This window comes from Sebastes fasciatus, chromosome 4 (genome assembly GCF_043250625.1).
Source record: "Sebastes fasciatus isolate fSebFas1 chromosome 4, fSebFas1.pri, whole genome shotgun sequence".
Taxonomy (NCBI): domain Eukaryota; kingdom Metazoa; phylum Chordata; class Actinopteri; order Perciformes; family Sebastidae; genus Sebastes; species Sebastes fasciatus.
In genome coordinates this window covers 16,501,007-16,518,054 of record NC_133798.1, presented here as the reverse complement: position 1 = coordinate 16,518,054, position 17,048 = coordinate 16,501,007, and the positions used below count along the sequence as shown (strand labels likewise).

Below are 17,048 nucleotides of genomic sequence, written 5' to 3'. Positions count from 1 at the left end.
TAAACCAATTACTTCGAATAAAGCATATTGAGATTAGTGAAAGAGGAAGAATGTGAAGCAGGATAGTGGTGATGGGAGAGGAAGATACTGTGGTGTTTAACATAGTCGACAGGATAAGAGAGTTTGGAGAGAGAGAGAGAGAGAACTACAGGGGCTAGACAAAATAACAAGAACATCTTTTGAAATAATGCAAGTCAGCAGAAAATGGTGATGCTCATTCATGTGGAAACCGATCCTTTTTGTGCTTTTTCCCTTTCCTTTAGTATGTTATATAGTTTTTGTGCATGTAAAAAGGTCTGCAAAGTTACAAAGCCCAAAGTCCACGCCAAAGGAAGTTACTCTCCTGAACTGCCTGAAGTTCTGCCTTTTCTTCTGTAACGTGATGATGTCACCAAGTAACACATTTGCATGATACCTGCCTAGTGGCTAGTTTGACACGCCCTCAAACAAAGCCAGTTAGAGCGGAGCTGGAGCGGAGTCCAAAGAGTTTGGTTCGGTTGACCAATCACATCATAGTTGGCCAGCAGACCATTCAGACGGAGAGCAAAAAAAAGGTGCTGCAACACAGCCGGTATGGGAAAAATAAAGCATTTTTTGAACATTAAAGCATGCAAACATGTTCTAGTAGAAACCCAAAATACAAGTATGCACCTGAAAATAAGCATAACAGGTCCTCTTTAAACTTTTACTTCCGCTGTAAGATGGCTTAGCATACATGCTTCACATCAATGTGCTGCTTTATAATCATAGTACATAGTTCCACTTGTTCATGCCCAGTACAATACAGTCCTCTACTATTTAACACCGTGCAGTTCCACCATGGGAATAATAATGCCTTTCTAAAGGGTCCCTTAACTGACAATAGCTGCTGAATGACAGGCACGGCTCATTCTTTTCAGATTACCAATTTTTCACTAAAATAATTACCAGATTTCCTAAAAGAAGAAATCCTGCTACCAGAATATTCACATATACTGTATTTTGTTGGTAGGGTTGGGCTGTTATACAGTACTGAAACACATATAATCTGCATAATGTATTATGTACAGTGTTTCATTACTCATATGGTAATAAATAAAAACATGTACTGGTACTTGTTGCTTATTTCAAAAGTAGAAATATTAAACATAAATTAGACTTTAATTAATAATAAGTCATTTGTTTCCCCACTTGTTACTCTGCAGTTTAATGCTTTTCTAATACCCATCGTCATTTACCTTCATTAATTGGGATAATAAATGTATATGTATTAATGCTGCTCTACCGTATGTGTGCTAGCCAAGATATGATCTTTTTCTCAGTCCCACACTCCGACACCCTGTATTTACTTTCAGATTTATAAGCATATGTGGTCTAGCACATTTTTTAAGGTCTTTAAATCCTGTAACAGCCCGTGGGCATTGAGCTTAAAACATGGCAAATTACATTGGACCTCAGCTGCACTGAAAAAGGGGAGGGCTACCCCCACGGTATGTCAAAGTGTAATCCTCCATTTTAACACACTCCCTCAAGCTTTCCTTATTTGTCCTCTGTATTTTTCTCTTCCTGTACCTTGAGGATATTCTAAGACAAACTGTGGGTAATGTCTGAGATGTGGTTTCTTCTGCAAATTTCACCCAGCGTTATAGAAACCGCAACCAGACTGTCATTCAAAATGCTAGATTTCTGCAAGCAGGAGCATCATGATGCCAGACACCTCCTTGATTGGGTAGAGAGAGAAAGAGAGAAGGTTTCCCAATCCCGCTAAACTGAATGACAGCCAAAGACACAGCTAGAGAAAGCGGGACTGCAATGTCACACGCGACAGCAGGCTAGTAGGCATCTGGCAAGTGGACATGAACTCGCTGTCTGAGTTCACGAACAGGTCTGACACACCAAAAGCCACAGCTACCGCAATCCGCACACATGGCGTCTGGAGCACACGGCACTCTTCTTGGCCTGTTACCCATTTTCAAGGTGAGGAAGGCATTAAAAATAAATGGGTGATACATTTCACAATCAAACTCAGTAGATAATGATGTGCCTGTAGCAAATTCTATTCATGCATCTATTCAGCACCGAAATACAATATGCTGACCTGGTTCCTCAAAGGTGAATTGGGGTACATTTGCATTCACAGATGTAATTAATGCACCTTCATTCTTAAATGTGTTTTTCCTCCGTCTTTGCTCACGCTGTAATTGCCTGAGCACAGTCCAAGTTTTTGGATTTAATACTGTTTGATTAATTTCACGGTGCTTGAAATGGTATTTACCCCTGAAATAATATTTTCATCACACAATACACAAAGATCGTTTCAAGTGAGCCTGAATGATGTTACGCCCAACGGCTGTTAGGTGGCTTGCTAGTCTGCCTGCTACAAGGGGGGGCGTATACAGTAATGTTGCATGCCTGAGCACCATTTTTAAAACCAAAACTATGCGACTTTGAGAGAACGAATAATAAATTCAATTTTAACTAGAGACCATGAGACTTACTGCCCAATGACCAATGCTTAACCTTAACCATTCAAGATCAATGTTTTAACCTTAACCATCTCGCAGGAGTTTCGCAACTTGGGGCTTACCTTCTAGACATGACCGTTATTACGACGTTATCACAATGGCAATATCTGTCCAAAGACAGGCAGACATACACTCACCGGCCACTTTATAAGCACACCTGTTCAATTGCTTGTTAACACAAATAGCTAATCAGCCAATCACATGGCAGCAACTCAATGCATTTAGGCATCTAGACGTGGTGAAGACGACTTGCTGAAGTTCAAACCGAGCATCAGAATGGGGAAGAAAGGGGATTTAAGTGACTTTGAACGTGGCATGGTTGTTGGTGCCAAACGGGCTGGTCTGAGTATTTCAAAAACTGCTGATCTACTGGGATTTTCACGCACAACCATCTCTAGGGTTTACAGAGAATGGTCTGAAAAAGAGAAAATATCCAGTGAGCGGCAGTTGTGTGGACGAAAATGCCTTGTTGATGTCAGAGGTCAGAGGAGAATGGGCAGAGTGGTTCGAGATGATAGAAAGGCAACAGTAACTCGAATAACCACTCGTTACAACCAAGGTATGCAGAATACCATCTCTGAACGCACAACACGTCCAACCTTGAAGCAGATGGGCTACAGCAGCAGAAGACCACCCGGTACTAGCAAGGTGTACCTAATAAAGTGGCCGGCGAGTATATATACACCTGGCAAATACTCAAAACTTCTTCTGTGGTAGTTCCCATAATAATAGGCATCAAACACCCCGTTGCTCAATAGCTGCTATAGCCGTGTTGGCTCATTTTACCAAAATGTAATTAGATATTACTATGTAACTGACGGCTCAGTTCATTGCCTTTATGACTAATATTACCATTGTACCATAACTGCCACCTGTGGCTGCAACTCAGCCAAGTTTTAATGTCCACTATTATTTGAATTGAAAACTGTTTTCAGAGATTTTATCCTAAGTGCTTTACAAGGTATTTGCTGCTCATTCACACATACACGTATACACACAGCTATTTTATAGTGAGGCTATGTTCGCGAACGATCTGATTCTTTTGAAAGGCTCTTTGGTACGAACGAAGGAAACCAAGTCGTACTCAAGAGTTCTTCTTATTGTTGTCCAAATTTAAATGCCTGCCCTAGATCAGCAGCGACTGGGTTCAGGCGGGAGGCAGAAGCGACACAGAGCAGTGATTGTGTTTTTTTAAATTACATACTTAATCCACATATTTGTGAGTTACGTCTAAAGCAAGAGAGACGAGCAGACACACACACACACACAGAGGTGTGGGTGGAGCAGAATTGTTTGTTGACCGGTGCAGAATATTACACTTCATTTACTTTTTTACTTGACAAACACTCTGGGAAAGGAACAAAGCCATACAATCCAGCTCGCTTCAAAGAGCCGTAATTCCCATCACTAGCATTTTGGGGTTCAGTGTCTTTCCCAAGGACACTTTGACATGTGGACAGGAGGAGGTGGGGATCTATAAACTCATATGTAGGCCACTAAATTAACATTGTTAGCCAGCAAAGCTTACATGTGCTGTTTTTTTTCAGTCGTGAGGATTGCAGAGGCATAGTAACCACGGTACTATTGATGCACAACACACATCTCCTCTTTAAAAATGTATGTCCAATAGATGTATGTGCCAAGGTGATACTTTACAGAAATGAATGTGTCCATGTGTGCCAAAGGGCACAAGGCTGTATCATCTCAACAGTGTTTGATATTACAAAACAAGACAAAAACTAAAATCCTGTTGAACTTTCTCATTGAAGCATACAAAACAATACGGTTCTTGTTAGTATGTTCCAGCTACTCCATCAATTAATTTGGATTAGGGTCCACTTCACAGAGGCCGCAATCACAATGCAGCCGATCCTTTGATGTTGGAACAAATGAGTACAAGAATGGTCTTATGAAGATTTGTTCCCCTATTTCACTGCGGAGAGCACTCAATCTCCCCTAAGTCGGTGAATCTCTTCTCCCTCACAATGATGAAATCCTCCACTGTCGCGTTAAATGAGACGATAGAGGAATCCTAGCTTTTTGGGGTGTAAAGAAAAGAAAAAAAAGAGACTCCTCTACACTTTTCCTGTTTGCCTAACCATCCATTGAAGTCTATTTGCATTTTTGACATTTATGGGTGTGCTTCCTATACTTGCAGCATAATTTATATGACTTCTACAGCTCATTTACAGATTGATAGCTGCCATTCCTAACTGGCTATAATGAATGCCTCATCACTGCACAAAAGTTACTGTGCTGGATCTGACGTTATGCCAGAGACTCCACAGACTCACTTTCATTCTTCATTAAAATCTAATTTGAAAGCCAGCGTAACACCCTCTGTTTTTTTATGCATTTATATCATATATTCATATCATTTTATTCCGTACAAGGAAACACAATTTGCCATTAAGGTTCATCTTTCAAAACTGAACGCTGAAATGAAAGAAAATACGAATTCCAATTACGGAAGAATCCAAAGTCCAGAGCAGAGTGAAGTTTGTGGCTGGCTCAATACACACTTATACATCCCACAATTGGGGATGTGCCACTCATTTGTCCTTCAAAAGACCTTGTCCTTTCTTATCAGTCATGTCCATTGTGATGTCGTCCTGGCTACAACAGGAAGAAGTTGTTTCTGTCCAGCCTCCATATTGAAGTGGTTTAGCCTTCTTAGCCGTAAGGGACACCTCACATTCACATGACCTCTTTTAACTACAAAACTCCACATTCTAATTCAAGCATCGCAAAAAAGAAATAGCACAGCAGAATTGTGCCTTAGAGCAGAGAAATATGCAATATGATGGCCAGGACATGATAGGGGCCTTTATAGAATAAAGAAACACCTAGCGATGAAGCTAATGAATACAGAAAGAATCTGAGTCTCTTTTATGCTCCGATTAGTGTTATGCAAATGCAGAGCACACTGGTGGTGGGGGGGGGAGAAAGAGGAAGGATTGCGTGCCAGTGACTGTCGGGGTCCCACCTGTTTCATCAGGCACAGAAGACCCTTTTAACCTGTCCACGCTGGCCTAAAAAAACACACATGTCTCCCAGAGGGCTTTGTCATCCTCGGCGAAAAACAGCTCATTCTGGATTTGCTTTTGAAACAGATGATTTAACATAGACCACCTGGTTTCGGGTCTGTTTTTCCCCGTCTCTTTTTTCAACGAGAGCCGTTTACCCTACAACACTTGTCTGCAGATCAGATGCAGATTTAAATCAACACACACCTTTTCATATCAATGGCACTGGGAAAAGGGGGGAAACCCACATCACAAAGACGAGACTGCAAGCGCTGCAACTGCTTTTCAGGAACACAAAAGGATAAATTGAAGAAGAGCGGTACACAGTGATCAACCTTTGTTCCCTGCACTCGTGCGCAAAGCCACATCAACATACTAACTATTGTTCTCACACACACACACACACTTAAACCTCTGCATCATGCAGGCCCACAGAGAAAAGGCAATCCTCACAACTCATGAATATTACAATGAGCTGGATCTGGGTCATTAATATGACACAGTCGTTACACTGGAGCCCAATTAGCAGTCAACATAGAGCCTGGAATGTTCCCCTGTTACTATACATAATCACTACATCACTGCGACCGACTCCAGAGCAGCGAAGGATCAAACCACGCAATCACATAAGCTACAAGAAATATCAAGGACTCTTCTACAGATAGCTTGACTAGATAAAGAGGTCATGGCTGCTTAAGAATATTCACTCAACAACATTTAGAAACAGTACACCTGATCAACTGACTTCGACACTGAATGACATCCTCGACTATAAACAAACTACACGTTATGTAATGTTCTGAAATCTGCCTCGTTTGTGCAATGCTCCCACAGCCAGCAAGCCACCAAGTAAACAGTCACGCAATGGGCAACTTCAGAACCCATCGGCTATCGGTCTGACGACGGACAAGCCTCTGGGGGCAAGGGGCTATATTTCTGGGGTTCCGGTGTAGCCAGCGGATATCCAGGCCAAGACTTCCTTTTCCGTGCGCTGCTCATTGTTTACTGTACGATTGGCAACTTCAGATGCAAGACTGAAGTTGGAGTTGAGAGATGATGTGTATGACCGGATTGTTTCACAAGTAACCAGTTTACAAGCCATTAATAAAACCAATAAAAAGCTAACTCATCATCAGACGATCGACGGTGGGTTCGGAGATTGCATTTCGGCCGATAAGTTCTGCTTATTTTGCTGATTGGTGATTGGTCAATGCTATTCGGACTACAAACGGAAACCAGAATGCTTCCGATGCCTAAACGTTGTTTTTTTCATTTGCCTACAGATTCTACATGTGAATACAGAATTTATTTATAGAGATTACCCAATGGGGCACACCAAAATGACTGCACGTATTTTCTGGAAAATCTACAAATATATAAAAATCCAGCCACCACAGAACACTAGACAGACTCCAGACCTTAGACGTTTTAGCTTTAAATAAGCGATAAGACTTCAGCGATTCAAGCCACCTGAAATTTGATCATTTTACCTTTTAATTCAGATCAGTTTTGGAGTTATTAGCTTGAAAATGCAAAGAAGAATATGAAAAGTTTATAGTAAAATATGAATTCCTCCATCTTCATCACAGAGGTTCACACTAAAGGTATTTGCACATCAAGTCCTCCGATAAAAATGTTACGCACAGAAACCTTGCGCTCAGAGTCCGATGTGTTTTATTATTCTATTCTTGCGACCATCGCTGATTCCAAGGTGTTCTGCAACCACGTGCCACAATCTGTCAATAAATTCTGCATCTCTTCTTTTATTTATTTATTGTAATATGCTTTGTGCTGGGAGACAAAGTGAATTTTTATAATGCCATTGGGTGATGGTGGCTCTGAGTGGTCAAACAACCCCCTCTTTTGTCTTTTGACGGATGCAAAAAAAACACAGACCTGTTCCGAAAACTTTAATAGCGGACGTGATTGACACAACGTGAGGTCGTGTGTATTTTTAAACATGCCACAATTTCGGACGAAAAATACGGACTTGATGTGCAAAAGGCCTTAACCCCGCAAGATCCGACCCTTCTTTGTGCAGTCACCCAAATCAAGGACAGCGACATGATCCCTCACTGGCTTCCCACACACAAACATTGGCAAAAACAATTCACAGCCAAGCTGGAGGAAATTAAACCCTGGTCTCTGCCATGTGGACGAGTGCTTGGCTTGTGTTCCACTTGTGTGTCCAACATGAATTCTTAAAACATTCAACACACAAGCTACTTGCTTTTAAAAGAAGGCACCATCAGCTTGTTTCAAGACTTTTATAGAAGCAAGTGTGATATTTATTGATGCTAGTGTAGCAATCTGCCTTGTCTAGAAAATCCTTGTAAAATGTTGATTTATATTGGAAACTATTGACCTAATCTTACCTCACTGGCAGATTCTTAGAAAATCAGGCTTTTGGAACTCAATAAAAGACAAAATGACTGGGTAAGACAGATATTTTTGAATTTACAACAAACATGTTCCCTCTTAAATCCAACCTCAAAAAAGATTGTAATTATGTCAAGGACGGCGCATTTATTTTTAATTCAGTCAGCTAGTATTGCATAGTCAGCACTAGATAATCCTTTCATATGCAAAACAAATTCATTTCAATTCTTAATGTACTGTAACATTACCCTACATACTTAGATCAGTTTTGTACGTACATTTGACACAACGCACCTACGTACGTTTCCACTGAAACATATCTGCCAACGCTTAAACTATGTTAATTTATTCACTAAAAGCAAATGAAATATGACAAGGCCTTGAATGTTGTGTGACTATTTTGTCTCCTCGGTGACAGACGGGCTGCAGCCAAATGCTGAGGAGTCTGGCACGGGCTGCAGGAGGCTAGCCATGGGGCTGCAGGCGCACACACTCACATACACTATTCCCTCTTCCCATCAAGCATGATTGGGTACCCCTCCACTGCCTCTCTAGACTACTCATATCCATCAATTTCATTTGTTGTTTTCATTCATGAGAAATATTACCCGCTGACATACAGATTAACATTTGTCATTGATTGAGAACCTCCAGCAGTTGCTGTTGTGTGAAAACGTGTAAATTTGACTTAATTATGTTTGTTTGTTTTATATTTTATTCATAATGGCTTTTATTGCAGCTTTATTATTAGCTGAGTGCATTTTAAAGACCGAGAAGCCACGACATTGAAACTTTAAATTGCCGTTTATCTGAAAATAAAGTTTTTTTGTGTGTGTGTGTGTGTGTGTGTGTGAGAGTTTTTTTCATCTTGATTCCTGACAAGCTGCCTGTTTGGAAACAAGTGCAAGAGTTTCATTATATGAGGTGGCATCTGCTCAGGATTAATTCTTGTTGTGTATGAGGGAGATTGCCCATTAACCAGGCATGCATGAGCTCCCTTAATTCATCCTCTCGGCCTCTCTGCAGCTATAGCTCTTCAGACCGCAAAAGCATTTCTTTTCCCTCTCTCACACATGCAGCGGAGGAGCGGACTGACAGCCCCTGTCACAAGGCCTTGACCTGAGCGGTGAAACAGACTGGTACCTCAGCAGACTCCATGGAGACAACTTGGATTAAATCAAGTGTAAGTCTATCCTTGTCAGATCAAAACTATCATAGTAGGGCCGGGCTTGCCTACATGCAGGTGCCAAGATGAGTGACACATTAAGGTCAGAGACTAACAGGGTGAATGGGGTATAGCGAGAGAAAAATACACAAAAACACCGACACTCACACAGATACACACTCAGATAAACACGCACACGTCATGTACACACATGCATGCTCATGCGCTCATGAGAGAAAAAAGATAAATAATTGTGAGCACAGAGTGAAATTGGAGCATGCTGTTGTGTTTCTGTTTCTGTGTGAGTCAAATATTTCACAGTAGGTGTGTATCCTTGTGATTTAGCGCACTGCGTGTGTTTTTTAGAGGTGTGAGAATCTGTGGTCGTGGACAAAAGGGTGGCTCCCCCCCCCCGTCCCCTCGGAATGATCAAAGATACGATGTCTGTATAGCTCAACAGTCAACAGTGAATGTGTGACTGCTAGCTGGGGTGTGACCACGCTGTGTTGTATTGTGGGGCTTTGACTGATGACCAGATTCCTGCCGCGATGCCGAGCTGAGCCGCCATCTGATTGCCAGCCTGATTGGGTTTATGAGTTAAAAGGCAGATCTGGGAGACAGACGGCGAGCCTCGACCCAGATGTCCAGATCCCAGACATTCATTCTGCACCCCTGGGTGTGCAGAAGGCACCGGTTTAGGAGGGCACACGCATGCGCTTTCACACACATAATACTGTGGCAGAATAGGGTTCATTATGAGTTCTTTGTGTTCCTGACCTGACAACACTTTACGGGACGTTTTATGTGCACTACACTAGAGCAAATTATTGCAACGTGCATACTGTGATAATCAAAACTGAATTCGCATACACAATCATAGAGGCCAGCCATTTAAAATTTCATGTTATACTTGACATGAAGATGATTTAATTAAATTGTTTACCCATCTATGAACAATTCTCTCTCCTTGTTTCATCATCAAAGCAGAACTTCTTAGATTTCATTTTAAAACAAAACACACATATGGGGAATGTCCTTTTTCTTTCTTCTCTTAAAGTGGCAGTAGGCAGAATGATTTTGGCGTCATTTGGCAAAAATTCCATAATAACCTTTCAACATATTGTAATTCAAGTGTTCTTAGATAAAACTAGACTTCCGCACCTCCTGATGGCTCTGTTTTCAGCTCTTAAAAACTCTAGTACGCGACGGGAGACTTTGACCAATCACAGGTCATTTCAGAGAGAGAGCGTTCCTATTGAGCGTTCCTATTGGCTGTTCATTCAACAGAGGCAGCTGTCAATCACTTGCAAACTCCAATCAAATGGTCAAACTAGGCAGCGCTGATCAAATATGAATTAATATTCTTTTACTGTAATGACTATTTCTTGCCTCAAATGTTTTTAGAAACGTCTTGTAGTGTACTGTTTAGCTGTAAAATGAGAAAGTTTGCTCAGGCTGGTGGGTGGTGCTTGTTATTTCCTCAACTGATCTCAACAGGGCTGCCGGGTCACACACTTTCTCATTTTACAGCTAAACAGTACACTACAAGTCGTTTCTGAAAACATTTGAGGCGAGAAATAGTCATTACAGTAACAGAATATTGATTCATATTTGATCAGCGCTGCCTAGTTTGACCGTTTGATCAAAGTTTGCGAGTGATTGACAGCCGCTCAGAGACGGCAGGCTCCAGCTCGGCTCTGATTGGTTGTTTTCCTCCGGTCTGTGAAATCTTGCAGATGTCATTAGGAGACACAGAGGACACAGAGTCACACCATTTTTTTTCAGATTACCAGTCTCATGAACTACTGTCAGGACATAATGACGGTTTCATAAAAATAACTTTTTTTTAATTTGCTCCAATCTCGCCTCCTGCTGCTTTAACCTATCAATGAGCAGCCGCCTGTTCAGTAGTCACAGCATGATGACATCTACTCTTCATGGTGTTAGTGCAGCCTAGTTCAGGGTCAAACCTCGATGAAGGCTTTACTGAAACGCATTGGCTTTTAATATTACAGCTTTTATGAAGTGTTCTCAAAGGGCAGCTGAATTTTTCATTTAATTTTTTTGCTCAATTCGATTCACATGCGTTGCAGCAGCTGCAAGGTTGCGGCTGATTTTTTTTTTTTGCCCTTCAGTACAACCTACTTCCAGGTGTCCTGCATTTTGATGGTTTCACCTAAGGAAACTGTACTGTAAAATTAAGTGAAAATGCTATTTCTGCTTTGTTGGAGAGCCAGGTACAAAATCCTTGCAACTCCCCCTGCAGATAACGCGATAGCAATTTGTTATGGACAAAAACACTGTATGAAACAAATGCTTCCTCTCCGCTGGGAGAAGCCCATCAGCTCTAACAGGTCAAGTATCCATTACAGCTACGGGGCATTTTCTTTTCATCTCAAAAACAACAAGATAAAAAGCAAGCAGCACTTCCTCTTGTGCGCGCATGTTTGTGTCTACTATAACACAACTTGTCCTTGTCTTCAATAAGCCCTCTCAGACTGAGAAAGTGACTAATTTGGTGGACAGAACACAGGTTGCATGTGAAGAACCTAGAATAATCACCATTTGCAGCTGTGCCTTTTAAAATAGCCTAATTAAAATTAGTTTAAATCCAGATTCTTACTGGTTTTATTACTGGAGGCTGGTGTCCATTGACAACCTCTACTTTAGCTAGCAGCTCATAAGCTGCCTGGGGATGCGCTAGTCATGGCTCTGTTGCTATGCGACCACTAAAAACCTGTTTGAAGGGCATCTCTCCAGTTCAAATGTTTTTAACTTTGAGTGTTTAGAGCGCCGAGGCACACTCACTTTAAATTCCACTGTCAACAACAAAAGATTGAGAAGGCGGCGCCTGAGAGGAAGGTCTCCTTTCCTACCCTGCCTTCAATTTTCTTTTTTATTGTCCTTTGCTTTTTTTTGTTTTCTTAGGAGGACTTAAATATCTTACCTCCAGAAGGCACAATCTGGAAAAAAAATAAAGGAAGGCAGTGAGAGATAGCCCACCACCCTTTTCCCCAGCCCATTTAACCTTTTAATTTAGCAGCAGGAATAAATGCGGTGGCTGGGGCCAGTATCACTTAAAACAGACGCTGCCCAGGTGCCCCGAAGGCAGGAAGAATGACTCCTCTGTGCTGCGTACAGTATGTACATATTCCACTTAATGTGTGTGTGTGTGAGAGAGTATTTGCGCTGCACTCATGCAAGCTGTTATTAACGGAGCCGTCACATCGGCCCTACCTCGGGTGCTGTCGCTCTCATTTTAGCACCATGTGACATTCCAGTATAGTGGGGTCAAGAAGAGAGAGAGACTGGCAGCAGAGAGGAAAGGTGGGGCTTACTAAGTCGAAAAGACACCATCATCACGCCTGGCAAGGTGGGTGATGTAAGGCAAGTGGTGAGTAATGATGCAGCCCGAATTCAGGTCAGCGCTCTTAGCTGAATTTTACGCAGGAAGCGAAGGAAACGGGGAGATAGTGATGGAGAATTCCTTTTTTTAGCCCTGAGTCACAGCAGCGAAGAAACATTCCACGTTTCAAAATAGCAAGCAAACACCTCACGATGTTGCCACGCTGAAGACACTATATTCCATTTAATCCACTCCTGTTCCCACTGTAAGAGCAGCAGTGGAGAGAGAGAGAGAGAGAGGGAGAGAGAGAGAGAGAGAGAGAGAGAGAAAAGGAGCAATGCTCCCCGGCCTCTAGAATGACAGAATGGCACTTTTATGATGTCTCCCAGATTATTCCCCGAGATGGATGGGCTGAGCTGGAACGCCAATTGATTAATCCATCGACTGGCGGAATGTGCTGCGGCCGTCCTCCTGCTCAGCTGTTCTTTCCCCGGACAGAACATTCAGCCAGACATGCTGGAGAGGATGACTAATGAGCGGGACTACAGCACATACCGTTCATGTCTGTCTGTGTACGCGTGCAGCGCTCGGGAGGCACGCTTGTGTCTGGTGGATAGAGTACATTATATTATACAAGCGAGAACAACATACAGCGCTGGGTTCAGACAATCATCCACAGTGGTGGAGCGGGATGGAAACACCACCCTCTTCATCACTGTATGGTGATGATGCTGGTGTGACAGTGATATTGCAGTGACAAATTGCCACATTTCTTACAGCCAACCTGTCTGACCACACGATCTCTTCAAAGCAGTGCGTCATCCACCAGCAGTGCACTTTAAAAGAAACTCTTTTTTTAGTTGTTTTTTTTAATCAAATTCACAATAGCTGCCTGTGATGCAGGCTTGCAACACAACAACGTGTCAGTGCTTACTCACTGCCGGCTCATGACAGCATCTTCTAAACGTCAATTCCCTTTAAGGTGACTCTCTTCCTGCCTCCCTACCTCTGAAAATATGCATGATTAATCACCACGAGACTGACCTTGCGTATAAAAGCAGCAATCATCAGCGGCGATGCACTTTGCAAAAGCTTCAACTCGCATCACTTCTGCCCTGACCTCAAAATCCATGCAAGTTTTCTCCACTGAGAGCTGACAAGGACTAACGCGTGGTAATTATGTGGACTGCCATAAACTGGGGTGCAAGATGTATAATATTTGTTTTGTCTGATTTGCAAAATCTATATGAACTTTATCAGCGAGCTAGAGTTGAAACATTTGCCCCGGCGCTTGAACCTGGTGTCACTGCAAATGTTCAAGGGATTTGAATTATCCCTGGTGATAAGGACACATTCATGTGTACATTAACCTTTTGCTAATTACAATAGAAATATGCTCCGCGGGGCTACATTATAGGAAGTTAAATGCAGCAAACTGAATATTTTAATGTGGGTTCATGAACAAACTCGCAATACTTATCATATTTAAAGCTGAACACTGCCCAAATTATGAATTCCAATATGTCATATCCATGGTCTAGTAAAGTGCAATCCATATGTGTGAACATGAGCTACTCTCTCAATGCCAGAAACCAGAGAAGTAAGTCTCAACTCTCTTGTAATGTCATCAAGTAGTTGTGTAGTATTTGTAAGTATTTATATATTTATAATTTGGTGGGTAGTGGTTGTCCTTCAACCGCAAGGTTGGCGGTTCGATCCCCGGTACCTACTGTCTACACATCGAAGTGTCCTTTGAACGAGATACTTAACCCCAAATTTCTCTCCGGGCGCTTTACAGCAGCTCACTGCTCCATACGATAGGTTAAATGCAGAGGTCAAATTTCATGTATGTACCTGTATGTGACGAATCTAATAAAGTTTTTTCTTAAGTTTAAGTATAAAGTGTGGAGCTGCTCCACAGACAATGACTGGGATACTGATTTTGTGGACCCACGGGATGTTGGTTTTCTTTTTTATACCTAAATGAGCTTTATTCTACTGTAGTGTTCTCAGTTGTGAAACAGAAAATGCACCCATATACTCAGAACTTTCCCCTGGGTGCTCTCAGTGTCATCTACAACATATCTCCCCATTCATTGTCTATGGAGCAGCTCAAGACTTTATACCATATATGACATCACAAGTTTGAGTTTTAGCACTCTAGTTTTTGGATTTTGGAGGGAGTTGTTCATGTTTACTAATATGTTTGGACTGTCTTAGACCGTAGGAATACCATGTACACATTCTGAAAAATGGACGTCGTTCCTCTTTAAAGTATGTTGTTTGAACTCAGTATCTGTAATCCATTGTGTGGATGCTGTCAGCTTCATTTTCCTACAAAGGCTTCTTTCACCTCTAGCATCAGGGCTTCCAGCTCCTATCTGGCCTACCACTTCAGACCCCCTGCATCGCACTGCTGGCCTCCAATACAAAAGGCGAGGAAGTAGATAACGGATCACTGTAACCGTTCCCTTTCCCGTTGAATGAAACCCCCCTGAGAGATTTTATACCCAGAGAAGATGAAAAATGGAGGGGTAGCTCCATTATTGATACACGTCCCCGGCAGTGAAAGAAATGAATGCTAATGGTGTCCTAAGCCGGGCTTTGCGTAGATTAATCCGATTTGAGAAATGAACATTTTATTTCATGGCACAAAGTGCCGGCCCTGATCTGAACTGAGTCACAGGCTGAGGAGGGGAAAAAATGACAAAGGGAAGGGGAGTGTGGGAAGGGAACACGGGTATACAGCCTGTCGCTTTTGCGAGACCCTGGCACCTCATTGCAGTGGTGCCCTTTTCCAGCTGACAAGTTCATTAATTTTCTGACACGGCCGCTTGGAATGATTTTCAATAGATAAGTTGGACAACAATGGCTGGAGAAATTGGAGGTATCTAAGGTAGCAACGTTATCAGCCGAGGACTGGCTTTGTGTGAGCAGCAGGAAGTCCCTCTCGGTCCCTCGGCTGCACCTGCTCTGAGGCTATTTCCCACTGTTAAGCAGGACTAATAGGGACACACTGGGGATATAGCTGCTGTCACTCCAGCATGGTGAAATAAACAAATACCGATCGAGATACAGTTTCCCATTGAATCAGTCCCATTATAAAGCAATTTGCCGGATCTTTACATAGCCTGTGACATCCCAAACCTACAGCCCACATCCACCTCCAAGGAGATCTCCACTGGGATGAGAAGGTTTTGAGGAGTGTTATAAATGGGGGGAGGAGGAGTAATAGTCTTTCTACTTATTACTATGAATCACTCTGTGTGCCTGTTGCCAACAAACAACTGCAATCTTGGGAATATGTAGGGAGGGAATTTATCATGCCGGAGCCTCTGACAGAGCAAAAACATAAAATCAGCAGTCTAATTTGTCTCCCCAAGGTGATGTCACTCCATCATGTGGAGGGCTTTTTTTTCTTTCAGCCGGTGAATAATGTCCGCCATGTTTCTCACTTTCACAGGTGAGAGATGCAATTCGTTCTTTGTCTCGAGGAGTGACAGCCACCTCTATTTATGCTTTTACCACCAACACTGGTTTATCACCGACGTGACAGACGTCTATTTTTAAAGCTCACCTGCTCACAGAGTTCAAAAGCACTGATATGAAAGATTCAGCGTGTTTGCACTAACCTTAGAGATAGATAGATAGATATAAAGATGGATAGATAGAAAGAAAGATAGATAGATAGATGGATAGATAGAACTGCAACTTGCTTTTTAACTTCTTGTACATCACAGGCACAAACCCCTTTAAGTGTGTCATCTGTTGCTTCCTTGCATACTGGGAAAAGGATTATATTCAGCAGACTGGTGGCTCAGGTTTTAGAGCTGTGAACTACAACAACAGCCATGTCTCCTCCAGCTGAGCAGAGGCAGAGAGGAAGACGACAGATTTTTAATTTCAGCACCACAGCAAGAAGGACAGCTCCCTCTCCCAGGCTTCCACAGTGAACAAGAGTCTTTCTGTGTAAGAAGCCATGAGAAAAAAGAAGGAGGGGGTGATGGGACCAGTTTGACAATTTAAGGCATCAGCAGGAGATTTAGCCCTTGAATTTTAAATTCCAATACTACATATTTCATATATACCATGAATTATTCCTCAAAGGTCACTGTGGCATATAAATACTGGTGCTAAATATGGCAGATTTCCAGATACTGAATGTAGGTTGACCTCATGCAGGTATAGATTGGATGGATGGATGGATGGATGGATGAAATGTCTTGTGCGCATTCAGTTACAATGTGGCACTTCTTTTTACAAATACTTGGTTTGCTGTGTTTTATAGAAACTCTTTCTTTTTTTACTCCTCTTCATGACATCTATAAACGTGATGCGCACTCAGCTCCAAGGGCGCGCAGAGCAACGCAAGCAGACCCCACGCGAGAGCGCGCCTCTTTTTTTCCCCTTATCTTCCAAAAAAATCAGCGCATGATTAGAGAGATCTGTTTAGTTAGAGAGGGCCGCATGCAGTATCAGCAAAGGGGTAAAAGCCTTGGGAATGAAAGCTGTGTGCTCTGATTTAGTTCATATCACTGCAGTCATCAAAAGAAAAAGAAGAGAGACATTGAAGAGAGAGCACATTTTGGACATCCAAGAGGAAGAAGGAGGTATAGTTATGTTATAGG

At 42.2% G+C, this 17,048-nt stretch overlaps 1 protein-coding gene across 6 annotated transcripts in view; it reads right to left on the bottom strand.

Moving 5' to 3' along the window:
• Positions 1–17,048, bottom strand: part of lrrc4ca (leucine rich repeat containing 4C, genome duplicate a) — a 192,501-nt gene that overhangs the window by 41,692 nt on the left and 133,761 nt on the right. Inside the window, exon 2 of one of the 6 annotated variants that reach the window (XM_074632287.1) lies at positions 16,169–16,385. The exons of the other annotated variants lie outside the window; for them this stretch is intronic. The gene's annotated coding sequence lies outside the window, so the exon portion shown is untranslated. The remainder of the gene's footprint in view (positions 1–16,168; positions 16,386–17,048) is intronic. 6 annotated transcript variants of the gene reach the window in all.